This window comes from Oreochromis niloticus, linkage group LG4, assembly GCF_001858045.2.
Source record: "Oreochromis niloticus isolate F11D_XX linkage group LG4, O_niloticus_UMD_NMBU, whole genome shotgun sequence".
NCBI lineage: Eukaryota > Metazoa > Chordata > Actinopteri > Cichliformes > Cichlidae > Oreochromis > Oreochromis niloticus.
In genome coordinates this window covers 15,540,693-15,558,203 of record NC_031969.2, presented here as the reverse complement: position 1 = coordinate 15,558,203, position 17,511 = coordinate 15,540,693, and the positions used below count along the sequence as shown (strand labels likewise).

Sequence of the window (17,511 nt, the reverse complement as noted above, 5' to 3'; positions counted from 1 at the left end):
CTGCGTCGAGCGAGCAAAGGAGCTAGCTACGTGGATCAAATGTGCGATGGCTGCACGGAGTGTGCTGAACTTGGAGAAGCGTTCAAAGCGTTGAGGGCGTACCACACCTTTGGCGACATGGGTGAGTTTCGTCGTCACCTGTGGACGCACTTCGGCATCGATGTCGGGGTCGACAAGATTGCACGTCTCTTGAAGCTCGGATGGATGCCCTGATGCGTCGCAGAGAAAGGCTGGTCCTTTGAGCCATGGTGTGCTGCTGAGCAGGGCTGATGCTACAGTTCTTGACCCAACGTCAGCTGGGTTGAGATGCGTTGGGACGTACTTCCACTAGCCGGGACAAGGTGACTGAAGGATTCGTTGGACCCTGTTGTGTACGTAGACATAAAATCTCCTTGACTGTTTGTAGATGTATCCCAGTACAACTTTGCTATCTGTGTAGTAGGTGATGTTGTCAAACGTTGTGTCCATCTCTGCAATTATCATCTCAGCGATCTCGACAGCGAGCACGGCGGCGCAAAGTTCAAGTCTAGGGATAGTTAAGCCAGGTTGGGGAGCCAACTTTGCCTTCCCAAAGACGAAGCCAATCTCAGTCTGTCCCTGCTTGCTAGTTACCCTGATGTAGGCTACGGCTGCTATTGCTTTGACCGATGCGTCGGCGAAGACACAGAGTTCTCTCCTTAGGGCACCTGTGGTGGAGAGGGACGTATAAGGGCGTGGTATTTGGAGTCCCTCCAGGTCTTGGAGAGACTGTTTCCATCTAGTCCACTCGATCTCCATGTCTTTGGGAAGGGGTGCGTCCCAATCCTCCGCTTGCAAGGTGAGTTCTCTGAGTATCCGTCTTCCGTCAACTGTGATGGGTGCGAGAAACCCTAGGGGGTCGTAGAGGCTGTTCACGGTCGAGAGTACCCCTCTGCGGGTGAACGGCTTCTGATCGATCTCGATCTGAAACGTGAAGGTGTCCGTGCGCATGTTCCAGAACAGTCCCAGGCTACGCTGGATAGGCAGATCATCAATGAAGAGATCTAGGCCATTGAGATCCTGAGAGTGATCCTGGGGGGGGAATGCTCTGATGACCGCAGAGCGATTTGATGCAATTTTGTGCAGCCTGAGGTTGGAAGCCGCAAGCATCTTCTGCGCTCGTTGGAGAACTACGATGCCTTCTTCCTCTGTGCTGAAGGACTTTAAGGCATCGTCGACATAGAAATCGTGGTCGATGAATCTCCTGGCATCACTGCTGTAGTCGGCCTCTGCTGCCTTAGCCGCCCGCCGCAAGCAATACACTGCGACTGCAGGCGAGGGGCTGTTACCAAAAAGATGAACCCGCATCCTGTAATCCACGATGTCGGAGGTAGGGTCGTTGTCTCTATACCACAGGAAACGGAGAAAATCCCGGTGGTCCTCTTTCACGATGAAGCAGTGGAACATGTGCTTGATGTCGGCAGTGATTGCAACCTGTTCCTTCCTAAACCTCATAAGAACACCTAGTAGGCTGTTATTAAGATCGGGACCAGTGAGTAAAACATCATTGAGCGATACTCCCTCATAGGATGCACTGCTGTCGAAGACCACGCGGATCTTGTCCGGCTTCCGAGGGTGATACACACCGAACAGGGGCAAGTACCAACACTCCTGTCCAGGTTGCATGGAAGGGGCAGCTTCTGCGTGCGCCTTCTTGAGCATCTTCTCCATAAACTCTAGGAAGTCAGCTTTCATCCGTGGTCGTTTTTCCAGTGAGCGCCGAAGTGAGACGAGGCGTTCGAGAGCCTGTTTCCTGTTGGTGGGGAGTCGCCGTCTCGGTGACCTAAACGGCAAAGGTGCGACCCAACTGTTGGAGCTGTCCTGGCAACACTCGGCTTCCATTATTCTCAGAAACTCTAGATCTTCCATGGATGGAGCAAGTTTGTGGTCGTTGGGAGTGCGAGCGAAGACAGTTTGCCCCAAATTGTCTCCAATTAGCATCGTCGAGGTTAGTGCTGGATGATGTTGATAGTCACGTGCTTGTCCAAACACCTCTGTCACTTTGATCTGGTTGTTACATGGCTGGAGATGACTTGTACGACCGTTTCCTAGAACGGCTGTTTTGTAACTTCTCACCTCCAGTGGTCTGTGAGCACCTCCGAGGCACACATCCCCGACAATGACCCACCCCAGGTCAAGCCTTTGGGCGAAGGGAGCATCTCCTGGGCCACTTATCTGCTCTCGGACCTTGTGGACCCGTAAGATATCTCTGCCCAGTAAGAGAAGAATGTTGGCGTCTGGGTCCGGAGGTGGTATCTTGTCAGCGATGCATTTTAGGTGGGCATGATGGTAGGCTGCACCGGGGGTAGGAATCTCCGCACGGACATTAGGGATTTGGTTGCACTCGAGGAGTGTAGGCAGAGAAATACTCAATTTCTCATCCAATGGCTCTACGGTGTAGCCGCTGGCTCTCCTCCCCGATGTCTCCGTACGTCCCGCGCAGGTCTTTAGTGTGTATGAGTACGAGCGCCAAGAGATCTTGAAGGCTTCGAAGAACTCTGACCGCGCGAGAGAGCGATTACTCTGCTCATCCAATATAGCGTACATTCTCTTGGCTTCCCCTCTGCGTCCGTTTGGGAACACCCTGACGAGACAGATCTTAGCACACGCTCTGGCACTCAGACCTTCCCCACATACCTGTGTGCACGTTGACTTGACCTCCTCGTTATCTGCTTTGTCCTCCTCCCCGCTATCCTCTGAGGTGGAAGGGAACGACTTGGGTTTCCAGGTAGGTGGGTGGGGGTGGAGAGCTGTCACGTGAGCAGCGCTCCCACACTCAGTACATGTTATCTCGGCTGTGCAGTTCTTTGCAAGATGCTCTGTTGACGAGCAACAACGAAAGCAGACGTAGTGTTCTTTCAGAAGCTGTTTGCGATCGTCTAAGCTCTTCTCACGGAAACCTCTGCATTTCCTCAGAGGATGGGGCTTTTTGTGCAGGGGGCAATGTTTATTCGGGTCGATGCGTTCCCTGCTTTCTTTAGACTCAGACTTGGCAGTTCCTGAGACCTGTGTCAGGCCCAGTAATTTATTGGCTGGTCGTCATATGTGGTGAGACCTGAAGTCACCAAGTGGTTGCGAGCAAGATATTTGATGAGGCCGGTGGTTGTAGAATGGTCGTGGTCACCTCTGTAATGCGTCCCATGAACGGGCTGGTGCGCAGGAGACGTGAAATCCTGCCTGGGGTTCTGCTGCGGAAGTGTTCCGCTAAATTGGGGAGTTGGAGGGGGGTAGAAGGGCGACTTAAAGCTCTGTCGTAACGGTGCATCGCTCTTCTAAGGGCCCTGAAGAGCTTGGTGTGGCGTAATAGCAGCAGAAGCAGCAGCTTGGGTCTGACCTGCGTTATGCGGGTGGGTGGCTGGTCGAGAAGGTGGAAGGTTATCTTCTGTAGCCGATAGACCCTTGTTGCATAGGCTGGCCTGCTCGGAGATAAAGGCAGCAACGCGCTGGTCTTTGATAGACTGGGAGACCGGGCTGTTAACTTCGCTGCGTACTTCGAGACCCATATCTTGTAAACCAGCTACTAGGGAGTTCGCCTCTGCAACGGCGGCATCCCTTTCCTTTTCGTCGATTAATGCGTCAAGGCTGGCTTGAATACGTGCTTGCTCCACTTTAAGCTCGATTTCCCTTTTTGAATGTGCCGCTCTAGCTTGCGCGGCTTCAGCCTTTGCTTTTGCCATGGCGATGGCTATGCTGATTTTTGAGCCAGACGATGTACCAGATGAGCGACTGCTCCTTGAGCGCACACACTCTGACTGGTTGTCTCCATTTCCTTTGTCAGCATTGCTACGTTGTGACATTGCGTGTCGTTGGGTCTCCAGTATCGGGAGAGGAAGGCTGTGGCGAAGTTCTCCAAAAGCTGTAGTGGAAGCCGCTTATCTCTTGGTATTGAGTAGCTCCGTATGGTGGCGATCCTCGTATGCCCTGTTAGCTGCGTTGCAGTCTTTTCACTGTAATGGGCTAAGTTTCCATTCAGCTTAAACACTCCCAAAAAAATCTCCAGGACACAGACGGTTCAACTCCAGGAGTTTTTACTGGGCACTTTTGTGAAACTGTAAACGCAATACAATGAAATATATGAAATGTATTATAAATGCAATAAGCTCAAAGCATCTGGCTAATTATCACAGCTTGACAGCCTAGCCGCATAGCTTATATGAGACACAACAAAGCTAACCGAATAACAGACAACAGTTCAAAACGCTTCACCGCTTAATTGTACAAAATGAATTATACTCACAGACTATGCCTTAGCGGAGGGAAAAGGATTAAACCTGTAACGGTGGAGCTGATGACTGCGTGAGCCCACACACCAATATCCAGAGCCACACGATAAATTTACTTCCTGACGCCCAGCGTGCACTGCTCTCATGTTGTCATGGTTACGAAAATACACAAGTCGCTCTAAGCTGCGATAACGAGATAAAAAGAACACATAAGAACACATTTCTGGAGGCATAACAATACTCTTACTTGAGTACAATTTTTGGATATTCGACCCACCTCTGGTGAACAACAATATAATGGTGGACTCTGCAAATGCTTATCTCATGCAAGTCAGTAGTTTTTCCTTTGTTTTGCAATTGAGCAGACTCAAACTAATGTTTCTGAAATATCCATCTTATCAAATGTTTCAGAAGCATGCACTCATTTTCAGAGATATTGGTTCTGTGGAATTTGTTGCAATTGTAAACGAAGACAAATACAAGAGTTTGATGTCTAGTTGTTATAAACTGATCTTTACTGTCACTTATCAAAGGTTTTGTACTATTTTAATATTTCAAGTTTTATACTAACAGGTGTGACTGAGCACAATGAAGTTTAAAAATTTTGCAAATGTAAAGAATAACTTTTCTAAAATAGCAAGTGTCCCGTTGATACATTACATTAATGCAGACTTTATGTTGTTACTTCACAAGAATCACTACTGCTGCTGTTTAAGGTCCTTTTAAAATGAATTAAAGAAAATTAACGCATTTTCCCAATCAAACTTTTTGTTTACAATCAGGAATAATACATTTAGCTTCTTCTCTTCCTCCCAGCAAAAAGATACCAAAAATGAAGATAATTTGTACATTTGTGATGGTGACAATTTGCAGAATGGGGGGAATCAGAAGGATGTGCACTGGCATTAACAAAGAAAAGTACAGGGCAGGATGAGTTGTGTGTTTGTCTCATACCCTATCAGTCCAAAACCTAGATTTTTGTTATAAAAACAAACCTATTTAGTGAATATGGTTTAATATCAACAGTTATATTTCTTCATTCTATACAAATGGTTTTAATAATTTTAATAACAGAAGATTCAGTGTGATCGCAAGCAGCTGAAACAGACACAGAGTTTAGTTGACAGTGAATAAGCAGATATGCAAAGCTCAGTTTCTCTTCCTCAGCCTCACCTCCTAAAATGATACAGATGAAGACATGTTGCACATTTGTATGGGTGCAGCTTGCAGTATGATTGGAGGTTAAGGAGGATGTGACTTGACATTTGAAGAAGGGGAATACTGGACAGTATGAATTAATGACACAAGGAGTAACTGAAGGTTAAAGAGTGATCAAAGGTAAATAATGAGCATGAGAATCAGGGTTTCTCCTTTGTTTTTGTTTTTTTCTTTTCTTATAGACAAAATAGCCTAATTCAAAAGTCATGGACAGATGTGACACTGACTGTCCTCCAATGATCTGATAAGCACTACTTTTTGTTCAGAATACTAAAATTTGTGGTTGTTTCTCTTCCTGGCAATGATTTTAACAACAAAACCATACAAGCATTGTCTCTGAGGTACACTCAGAAAAATAAAGGTGCCAACTGGAACCAAAAGTGGTTCTTTAGACTGATTCCATAGAAGAACCTTTTTTGGTGCCACGAAGAACCTTTCAAACAATGGTTCTTTGAAGAACCATTTCTTTCAGTGGTTCACTGAAGAACCTTTAAAGGTGCCCCAAAGAACCATCAAGAAATGGTTCTTTGGGGCACCTTCAATGGTTTTTCAAAGAACCTTTTTTAAAATGGTTCTTTAAAGAGCCATTTTAAAGAACATTTTTTGAGTGGTTCTTTGAAGAACCATTTTAAATCTTTCAAAATAAAATGTATCATGAATTGAATTTGATTAGGGTAAAATAAATGCGAGCACAGCATAGACATATATTAATGGTTTATTGTCATTTCGTAGTATACCAAAAGACAAAAAGGCATTTTAACCCTCAGCACAACATCACAATACATGTCACATATTAGTCATTTAAGCAGTAATAATTAAATATTTTTACTATACTATAAATAAATATACATAAATACTATATCTATAGATATAGACACAACAATTAATACATGTATTGTTTAATTAATAAAACATCAGAAAGTGATAAAAACACATTAGAAATAGCAATAGCTTCATAACAGACCAATAAATCAACACATTTTCATCAGCAGATGTTTGCATGTTCAGTAAAAATATTTCAACAAGTTTTTGATTAAAATTATCAATGACCTTCAGCGTTATGTAAGGCAAGTTTCATGTTGGACTCAGGGTCCTTTGTTAGTCCAGTTTAGGACAATGTCTCTGACATATGTATCATATCAAATATATGTCATATCAAAACAACTCCACACCTGCAGTTGTTTCAGTGTTTCCTGTCAGCTGGTCAACCTCACTCAGGCGGACATCCATATCAGCCAACCAAATGACAAGCTCCTCCCTTTGTGCTTCAAATCCCTCCCACTCTTAGACAAGGAGCTGAGAGAGAGAGAGAAAAGAGTCAATTATAAAGAAGAGAGAAAAGTGAAATGCTCCTCAGAAGGTCTGACTCGCATACCTGCAGTCGACCTGTGATGGACTCCAGTTTGGCGTTCACGTCATCCCAGCGGCGGCCGTACTCCCTCGCCAATGCCAGCAGCCGAGTCAGCAGGGTGCCCTGGAAGAGCCGAGCTAATGGTCGACTCCTCTTGGTCAGGCGCTCCAGATGGATGAGCTGAGGTTTCCCCTCTCGCCGCAGCCTCTGAACAAACAAACACAAACTGCATCTGAAGCAGGAGGTGCAGATTTTTTTTTTTTTGCTGTTCTTTTCTAAATCCAGGCTTGATCACGTGGAGGTATTTGGAAAACTTTTTTGCCCAGCGGACGACTGTTGTCTTGCAGAAAGTCAAATCAAATGTATGTGATACACAATCAATTCACAAGAACACATTATAAAAAACAAGTCCAGTTCTTGCCTGATTTCAAGTGAATTCTGCATCAAAACAGGGAATTAAAACAAGTGTTTGCAGCAGATGTGAGCACAAAGCCTCACTTTGTACAAGCCTGCTATTAAAGTTCTCCTCTATGCAGACAACTTTCCTGTTTTCAAGGCACAACTTGGATCTTCTGTACAAATCTCATGGATACACGCTAAATGAAACAATAGTGTGCACGACTCCAGATTCTGATCCCTGATCCTAATGGTCCCAAATGGCTCACAAAAACCCACATAGCAATAGCAATAAAGCAAATATTGAGGCTTCAGAATACAAAGTCCATAAACCAATGGCTGACAGGGGTTTTATCATAAGGGTGATAAATATACAACATATGATCTTAAGACTAAAAGTATAATACAGATTTTAGTCTGTATTATAGTCTCTCATATATGAGACAATATTCTTAAGTTGTCTTTTTAACAAACATACATTATGGTGGATTTTGTACAGCCATTCAACCAGCTCCAGTCACTGTGGTGCTCGAGCACAATAATAAACAGCAGTGTCTTCAGTCTTCAGGCTGTTCATCTGCAGATACAGCTGCTCTTTGCTGTTGTCTCTGGAGATGGTAAACCTGCCCTGAACTGACTGAGAATAAAAGATTCTATCACTGTCATATTCGATGATTGCAATCCACTCCAGTCCTTTTCCAGGAGCCTGTCTGATCCAGGCCATCCACCTGCTGCTGAATGAGATGTCAGAGCCTGTACAGGTCAGCTTGTGGGATTCTGCTGGCTTTTTAACCACTGATTCAGACTGTGTTATAGTCTGACTATCAACACCTGTCGGATTAAAAAAAGAACAAAGAAAAGTGGTCATTTGCTATAACATAGTGAGACCAAACAACAAAATATTTATATCTGTAAATGAAAAATCTTCACCTGCCAAGAACACAGTTAAAAGCAGCAGTCCTGCCCTGAAGTCCATACTGTTAAACTGTGAGTCCACTGCTCTCTGTCATCCTTTCTGCTGTCAGATAAGTACACATGAAAGACATTGCTGTTTTGCATTAACTCCTCCTCGCTGGAAGAACTCAGAATTAATCATTTTCTCAACATGTTTAGAGTCCACACAAATTTAAATCACATTATAATGTTTGATTTCAGCCAGAAATTAATTAAATACAAGTTTAAGTCTGTTTTACATTTTGTACCTCATATCATTTCAAACATTTCTATATTTCAGCAAAAATGCTTTTTGAAATAAATTTAAAATTCAAGTTTGTTTTTTATTCCTTCAGAGGAAATTGTCTTAGAAATAAATATGAAAATAGGAGAGATTTTAGTCATTACCACAACAATGACATTATCATGACTGTAGGTGCAAGACAGAAAAAATAAAATGCTGTTTATCATAGTTAAAATAATAGTAGTACTTCTTGTGAGATTTTTATTCCTTTGTCACTCTATTCACGGTCTAATTAGCTAATAATGAAAACTTAATTCTTCTGGTACAAACAATAAGAGAGGCTGTTGCTTACTTCAGTGAAATAACATAAAGAAACTAAAAATAGCATGCATGCAATGGCTGAATGCACAGAGGATGCAAGAGTAAGCATGTGCAAAAAACAACAACTAAATGCTTTAGCAGCTAAGCATACATGAAGGAGAGGAACCACCAGAGGCTCTGGCAGATCTGCTTTATTGTGCACCTGATCCTGGCCTGCTCAGGTGTGCCACATCTGAAAGAGGGTGAGCTCCACCAGAAACCAGAAAACAAGCCCAGTCACCAGACCATCACTATAGAAAATTGCTAGAAGAGATCTCTACATCAAATTAATTTTTGATATGATGTGAAGCAGCTAATACAGACACAAAAGTGCTAGCTCATTCAATATGAACTTCAGGCAGCACACAGATGATTGTTCTATACTAAATTAGAGGTTCTATAAGTTTTCAGTTTTAAGTTCAATACTAAAGTAAAGTACAGTAGGAAATGATAAAAAGAATGACTTTTTACAGTTCCTTTTGCAGGTGTTAGAAAAAAATCATGCCCAGATTTTGTGCAGAAGCATGACAATAAAAAATCATATAACTCAGAGTTTCAGAAGAGATTCTTCAGGGGGGGACATACAGTTGGACACTTCTACCAGTCAATGATACCATGAACATCTTTGAATAAAACTGAGGAGCCTGATCTTCATCCACAGCACAGGCTCCCGTGGATCTCTGCTTTTCAGTTTGACTGGCAACTGGATGTCATCAGTGAAGCAGTGGAAAGAAATATTATGCTTTCTAGAGGCAACATATACAAAAAAAAAAAAGAATTGGGGCCAGAAACTCTACAAGTACAGGGTGCTGTTGTAGAGAAACAATAGTTGGTCTCACTGAGTCAAAAGTCACTTTAAAAAGGTGAGGCGGATCAACAGTGTGAATTTGTTATTCACAAGGAGCAAAAATAAGCAGCCATAAACATAGCTGTGTGTTAAAAAGTATTAAAAACTCCTGAGTATTTGTGCAGGTCTCTTGGTGTTTTGGACCACTGTGTCACTAATACACACACAGTTATTGTTGCTGTTCTGGCAGAAGTGTCTCTGCTGTAGCTGAACTGATCTTTAAAGCATCATTTTGCCGAAGGCTGCCTCCTCCCCACTGTTGAAAAATCCAGTCCATTGCTTTTCCTTCACGTTGTGTGATCCAACCTGTTCCATAACCACTATCAGTCATAGAATAACCAGAGACCTGACAGTTGATGGTCAAAGACTGTCCAGGAAGCAGAAACCTTGATTCCGGCTGGACAAGATCAATACTGTACACACCTGTGGAAACAGAAATTAACATTATCTCCATCATTTATCTGGATTTCTAATGTTTTTATGAAAGTGAATCCTCTAAAAGCTCCTCACATGATCCAGCAGAGAGCAGCAGTATCAGAGCCAACATGTTTGAAGTTGAAGATTAAATCTTTGGAGCTGATCTGTCTTCTGACTGACAGGTAGACATCACTCCCTTTTAAGTAACTATTATTTGCATATTCTCGACTATATTATGTTTTGAGCCATTCAAGGTATCAGCAGTAAATAGACAATCTGTTTTAAATGTAATGTATTGTTACAACTCTATTTTCAGTTGAGTAAATCTGTTATGTCTAGAACACACAGTCCCAGACTGACAGATGTCAATGACTTTGGTTCTTAGCTTAGATCGTAGCATGATGCTAAAGTAGTTCAAGGTCTAAAATTGGCAAGGCACCAAGACCTGCTGGTTTGTTCGAATTGATCATTATTTATTTCAATCCAACTGTCTATAATTTTACTTGTTTTTATTTAGTCATTTATATTATTTTTGCTTAATGCAGCCAGTTGTTGTTGACAGCATGTTACCAGCATGACCACCCATCCATCCATCCTTTTTCTTCTGCTTATCTGGGGCCGGGTCGCAGGGGCAGCAGCCCAAGCAGAGAAGCCCAGACCTCCCTCTCCCCAGCAACCTCCTCCAGCTTAGGCGTTCCCAGGTCAGCCGAGAGATATAATCTCTCCAGCGTGTCCTGGGTCTATCCCGGGGCCTCTTCCCGGTGGGACAAGCCCGGAAAACCTCACCCAGGAGGCGCATGACCTCACTGGCAATAGCTTTCCTTTAAAAAGTCTTGTGATTAATTTCAACAGGAGCCCCAGAAGGGGGCTCCTGTTGAAATCCTACAACACTTCCCATGTAAGTGGTCAATGTAGTAAAAGGTGGAAGTTGGGTTACACTCTTCTATCCAGTCTCATCCAGCCACAAGAAGCAGCTTGAGTATAGGACTAAACAACAGCACTGAATTAAACTGTTGCAACTTGTTAAGTTGTTGTGGTCTACATTTCTAGGAAGGGATATTTCAAGTTTCTGGTAAGGTCTTGATACAGCCTCTGCTAGTCTTGATACAGCCTCTGCCACCACATTTGATCAATCCCTTTGGGATCCTTTGATCGGCTTCATCACCTAGTGGGGGTGGGGGGTCATGGTTTGGTCCTGCCTTCGCTATTGTGGTTGATGTGGGGGTAGGGACGGCCTTAGGGCGTCTGGGGAGTCCCTAGGGATGTTTTCCCTGGAAGGCCTAACCCGGGGGATTTGGCCACGACCTGGTTAGGGGCTCTGATGGCTCCTAGATGGTGTTATCCTTGTGGCTGCGTACAGCGGAGATGGGGGAGGGTCTGTACTGGCGGACGTTGGTTACTGGCCTGGTGGCCTGGTTGCCCCCGGGTGGGTCCGGGACGGGCGTGGAGGCTTGGGGGTCTGGGGGTGCTCCGCCCCCGGTCTGGGGTGCTGGCAGGGCCTTGGGGCTTGGGTCCTGGCTGTTGTGTCGCCGGGGCTGTGGGCGGGTGGGTGCAGGGGGGCTCAGCCCCAGTGCAGGGGACCTCTGGTGCATCAGCCCAACTGGGGGACTTTCTAACTGGTGGGAAGGCTGTTACATCTTTGCAGGTGGTCTCCTCTCTACAGGAGCTCACTTTGCAGGTGGGGGAGAGATATAGGAGAGGTAGAGAATGAACTCAACCTGGGTGTCTATTGTCTTGTGTAGTTTGGGAGATGATTGGATGATGGGGTGGGTGCAGTTTTCTCTGCGGTGGAGTCGGGTGGGCTGCCCCGGACTCTGCAGGGCTGGGCGGTGCTGCTGCTGTGGGCCCCGATCCGGATGGGCCTGGGCCCCCTTGCCCTGGTGGGTTCCAGAGTTGGGGGTGCTTACTGGGGTCAGCGGGGGAGCTGGCCCCAGGGAGGGGCCACTTGCCCCTCCCTTTCTTCCCTCCCCATCCTCTGCTACCTCCCTCTTCCCGCTCTACCACACCCACCCACACACACAGGGCTTGGGGTGCAGATATGTCACCAGGGTGCAGGGGAGGCACTCCCCCCCCTCTGTCCCCTTCTGGCCACCTGTGCCTCAATTTTATTCTGCAACCTAGACATCCACATTACTCACACTCTCACATAACACATACATACAGGGAGTGCGGAATTATTAGGCAAATGAGTATTTTGTCCACATCATCATTCTTCATGCATGTTGTCTTACTCCAAGCTGTATAGGCTCGAAAGCCTACTACCAATTAAGCATATTAGGTGATGTGCATCTCTGTAATGAGAAGGGGTGTGGTCTAATGACATCAACACCCTATATCAGGTGTGCATAATTATTAGGCAACTTCCTTTCCTTTGGCAAAATGGGTCAAAAGAAGGACTTGACAGGCTCAGAAAAGTCAAAAATAGTGAGATATCTTGCAGAGGGATGCAGCAGTCTTAAAATTGCAAATCTTCTGAAGCGTGATCATCGAACAATCAAGGGTTTCATTCAAAATAGTCAACAGGGTCGCAAGAAGCGTGTGGAAAAACCAAGGCGCAAAATAACTGCCCATGAACTGAGAAAAGTCAAGCGTGCAGCTGCCAAGATGCCACTTCCCACCAGTTTGGCCATATTTCAGAGCTGCAACATCACTGGAGTGCCCAAAAGCACAAGGTGTGCAATACTCAGAGACATGGCCAAGGTAAGAAAGGCTGAAAGACGACCACCACTGAACAAGACACACAAGCTGAAATGTCAAGACTGGGCCAAGAAATATCTCAAGACTGATTTTTCTAAGGTTTTATGGACTGATGAAATGAGAGTGAGTCTTGATGGGCCAGATGGATGGGCCCGTGGCTGGATTGGTAAAGGGCAGAGAGCTCCAGTCCGACTCAGACGCCAGCAAGGTGGAGGTGGAGTACTGGTTTGGGCTGGTATCATCAAAGATGAGCTTGTGGGGCCTTTTCGGGTTGAGGATGGAGTCAAGCTCAACTCCCAGTCCTACTGCCAGTTTCTGGAAGACACCTTCTTCAAGCAGTGGTACAGGAAGAAGTCTGCATCCTTCAAGAAAAACATGATTTTCATGCAGGACAATGCTCCATCACACGCGTCCAAGTACTCCACAGCGTGGCTGGCAAGACAGGGTATAAAAGAAGAAAAACTAATGACATGGCCTCCTTGTTCACCTGATCTGAACCCCATTGAGAACCTGTGGTCCATCATCAAATGTGAGATTTACAAGGAGGGAAAACAGTACACCTCTCTGAACAGTGTCTGGGAGGCTGTGGTTGCTGCTGCACGCAATGTTGATGTTGAACAGATCAAAACACTGACAGAATCCATGGATGGCAGGCTTTTGAGTGTCCTTGCAAAGAAAGGTGGCTATATTGGTCGCTGATTTGTTTTTGTTTTGTTTTTGAATGTCAGAAATGTATATTTGTGAATGTGGAGATGTTATATTGGTTTCACTGGTAAAAATAAATAATTGAAATGGGTATATATTTGTTTTTTGTTAAGTTGCCTAATAATTATGCACAGTAATAGTCACCTGCACACACAGATATCCCCCTAAAATAGCTAAAACTAAAAACAAACTAAAAACTACTTCCAAAAACATTCAGCTTTGATATTAATGAGTTTTTTGGGTTCATTGAGAACATGGTTGTTGTTCAATAATAAAATTATTCCTAAAAAATACAACTTGCCTAATAATTCTGCACTCCCTGTATAGGGCCTTGGGGGTGGGCACGTTTTACAGCATCCAGAGGATTGTCGGTGTATTCCAACCCACCTCTGGCGCTGGTGCCCTACCCTCAATTTTAATGCATATAGACACTGAGGGTTTTCGGGAGGAGCCGTGCTGCTCTCTGGCAGGAAGCACCATGCCCTCCTGTGTTTTAAATGCACTTTAGAACAGCACACAGCAACACTACATATGAGCGGGCGGAGGGAGGTTTGGGGTCTTCACTCACCCCGGTTCTGTTAGCCGTCAGGGCTGGGGGGCTGGGAGGAGGTGCTGGCCGTCAGATTGGGGTCTGGGATGCGGGGCCTCCCTGCTACTGCAGATGGGGGGGCGGTCCGCTTGCCTCCACCCCAGAGAGAAGGGTCACACCTCCTGGGTCTAGGTGCGGCTTGCCCCTCTGGGGCGGGGGTACCTGAACCTGGGATACAGAGTATGTTTGGGGAGTGTGATTGTCTGTGCAGTGTCTGTTTGTGTCTGTCTACATGTTGGGTAAGTGCCGAGTATTTGGTTGTGTATATGGGGGTGGGAATGCACGTTTGAGTCTGTGTGCGTCTGTTTGTCTGTGTCTATATGTCAGGTTGGGCCTTAGACTCTACCTCTCTGGGAACATCTCAGGCCCTCCAAAGTACGGAGGCCTATCTCCCCTCACCACACTCCCTGCCGGTGGCTGATGCCCTCAGACGTTGGTGTGCTGGTGGTTCTTGTCAACTGGGGCTGGGCACTCATGTATGTACCGGCTCACTCCTGGTGGCCGATTGGCGGGGCCTGGCACCTGTGGCCCAGCTGGGCCCCTTCCGGGGGTGGGGTGCCCTCAGGCCTCTGGCCTCTGGGCCTGAAGCTCGATCCTCTCTGGCGCAGCCGGCTGCCGGCAGAGCCCGCGGGCACGCCACTGCAACCCCCTCCGGCCTCTGCTCTGTGGCTGCTGGGTGACATCTCGTTTGGGGGTCTACTCAGCTCTTCCCAGGAGGGTGGCACGGTTCCCCCCCCTTTGGTGGTCCTCCTTGGGTCCTCATACTCTGGGGCCTCTGGATGTCTGGGGCCTGGATCTCCTCCATAACTGCTTCATGCCTTGGGGGACGGGCTATGGCTCCCCACACTCCCTAGCAGATCGTTACATGGAGAAACCTTTGGAATACAAGCATGCTTATCCACACAGGTGTATACACGGGTGTTCACAGACACAAACTACACCTTTCTTGGCTGCTACCTCAAAGCACATTGTGCGCTATCTATCTTGCGTGCTGCACAACAACATTTAATATTTAGTATCTACTGTTATCTACTGCTAGCTAGTTTATTGTGATGGTGCTGTATTTATTATGTAGCTGTTTTTTTTGTTTGTTTGTTTGTTTGTTTGTTGTCTCTTCTGTTTTTTCTCTCCATACAGGTGATCCAGGTGTTTTGTTTGTTTTCTTTCTTTCTTCTCCCCTTTCTCGCCATCTCTTCTCCCCTCAATTTTTCTTTCTCTCCCTCTCTTTCTTTCATTCTTTCTCCCTGTCCTATCTCCCAGTCATGTCTGTCCCGACTGTAACAACTGAAAATAAAATAAATACATAATTATAATAAAGGTCAATCAAATGGACCAATATGGCAAGGCCATGATGATCCAGTTGGTAAAGTAAATCCGCTTGGCATCTCTCTTGGCCTTAAGACAACAATTCTGATGGCTAAAGATCCAAACAGGACAGGGGAAAAAAAAAAAAAAAAAAAGTTTCTGGTAAGGTTATGGGATTCAGAAGAGTCAGGAATTAGGATATATATAAAGCATAAATACATATACATATATATACATAAGTGAAAGCTTGTCTTGGCATTTTGCTACAGAGAGTGAAGAATAAATTGCATTCAAGCAGACATGGTGGAACAGAATCTACCAGAAGTACCCCTGGTGACACTACAGCTACAGCATATATTGTGGACAACTGTATGCAAAATTTCAGGGTCCCTTGTCCCCTCTGCTCTTCATGTCCACTACATATCTGAGATTTTTCACTGCATCTCATCCATAGTCTCCATTAGCCATCTACTCACTATTCCTTGCTTCACTATAGTGATGTTCGATTCGTGAACGAATCGTTCAATACTCGAGAATCACTTTACTGACTCGTGAATCATGATTCACAAGCCCAACTGACTCACTGACTCATCCCTGTTGCTGTTAGCAAACTAATTCCATTAGTAGAAATATATCTAGCTTATAATTAAAATTGTGGGGGGAAAAAACAACAGCCAGTTTCTTAACAAAAACATTTCTGCTCTGAACTGGAAGAAAAAACCCTGAGTAGAAACCTCACATCAAGAAAATAGCTCCTCAGTTCACAGTAGCATCGTTCAGCTAACATGCTAACAGCACATTTGAGTTACTCACCCCCTCCCTTGCTGTGCTGAATCGTAGAGTACGCGAATCACTCAGGACTCACTAACCCCCTCCCTTGCTGTGCTGAATCGTAGAGTACGCGAATCACTCACTCACTCACTCACCCCCTCCCTCCTGGCTCACAGCTCAAACGAGTTGAACGAATCACTGACTCACTCACCCCCTCCCTTCCTGTGCTGAATCGTAGCATAGAGGAATCACTCACTCACTCACCCCCTCCCTCCCGAGTCACAGCTTCTTCTTCTTCTTCTTGGTTAGCAACCAACGTTAAGGTGCATTAGCGCCCCCTGGCACACAGCTCAGTGGATCCTCGTGCTTCATACGACACACTCACCCCTCCCTCTCGGTTCTCAGCTGTTGAAACTCAGAGCGTGTTACCGTGTCACCTAAGATGAAGTCCGATAGTCTGACTGACGCAGTATAACATTCATTCTACACTTTGTTTTTTTGCAAAGATTATAAGCAGACTAAAGGAAAAAAATATATGAACTCAGTTCCACCACTATCAAAAAAATAAAAATACTCAGACTCGCATTCTGCTGCTGCAATAATGTAAGTTAAAAAATTAGAAATTCACTATTTCACTAAATTATTTAGATAAGAAAATATATATGTGACACATTTGAGGAAAATACTAATAACAAAATAAACAGAAAATTCTAAAGGTGTTTGTGTTTTTTCCCCACGTGTATGGGGCAAGGGGGCGGTACTACGGTGTTGTTTGCAGGCAGTGCGACTTAATGATACGAGGAAAAATGGATAGTCGTCGAAGAAGTGATATCTGGATGCATTTTGAAATGAAAAGTGCAACACATGCACAATGCAACATTTGCAAGGCAGTTTTGTCTTTTCGAGGGGGAAGCACATCAAATATGAGAAGACATCTCAGTAGCAAGCACCCCACAGTCATGCTACAACAACAGCACAGTCAAAACCCAGCTACTACCATTGGACAACCTAGCGGCCAGCAGCAGGAGCAACAATCTTCAACAGTAGTATTATCAACAGCAGTCACATCACCTGTTTATTCCAGCAGCACATCAACAAGTACTCAGCAAGAAAATACAAGCACACACACAGCAGGGCAAGGACAACAATCAGCAAAAAGAAGACAGAGGCAGTCTTACATGGGAGCATTTGTGTCAAGGCCCATGATGCCACTTCAGCAGAGCAAGGTTGACCAGGCTCTGTTTAAAATGATTGCCCAAGATTTTCAGCCCTTTTCAATCGTTGATGACAGAGGATTTAGGGAATTCACCAAGGCACTTGATCCTTCATATGTTCTTCCCAGTAGAAGTACAGTATCCAGACAGCTGATGCCTGATTTGTTTCAGAAGATAAGAGCTGATGTTCAGGAAAAAATCAAGACAGCACCTGCTGTGTGCT

At 45.1% G+C, this 17,511-nt stretch overlaps 3 protein-coding genes and 2 long non-coding RNA genes across 12 annotated transcripts in view; 2 read left to right on the top strand and 3 right to left on the bottom strand.

Moving 5' to 3' along the window:
* Positions 1–17,511, bottom strand: part of LOC100709195 (uncharacterized) — a 1,346,887-nt gene that overhangs the window by 342,983 nt on the left and 986,393 nt on the right. The window lies entirely within an intron of this gene.
* LOC112846698 (uncharacterized) overlaps positions 1–17,511 on the top strand; it is a 961,229-nt gene that overhangs the window by 124,079 nt on the left and 819,639 nt on the right. The gene's annotated exons all lie outside the window — the stretch shown is intronic.
* LOC102076453 (Ig heavy chain Mem5) overlaps positions 1–17,511 on the bottom strand; it is a 900,359-nt gene that overhangs the window by 95,841 nt on the left and 787,007 nt on the right. The window lies entirely within an intron of this gene.
* Positions 1–17,511, bottom strand: part of LOC106096470 (immunoglobulin mu heavy chain) — a 1,110,954-nt gene that overhangs the window by 314,451 nt on the left and 778,992 nt on the right. The gene's annotated exons all lie outside the window — the stretch shown is intronic.
* The window catches only part of LOC112846703 (uncharacterized), a 297,478-nt gene that overhangs the window by 122,465 nt on the left and 157,502 nt on the right, over positions 1–17,511 (top strand). The window lies entirely within an intron of this gene.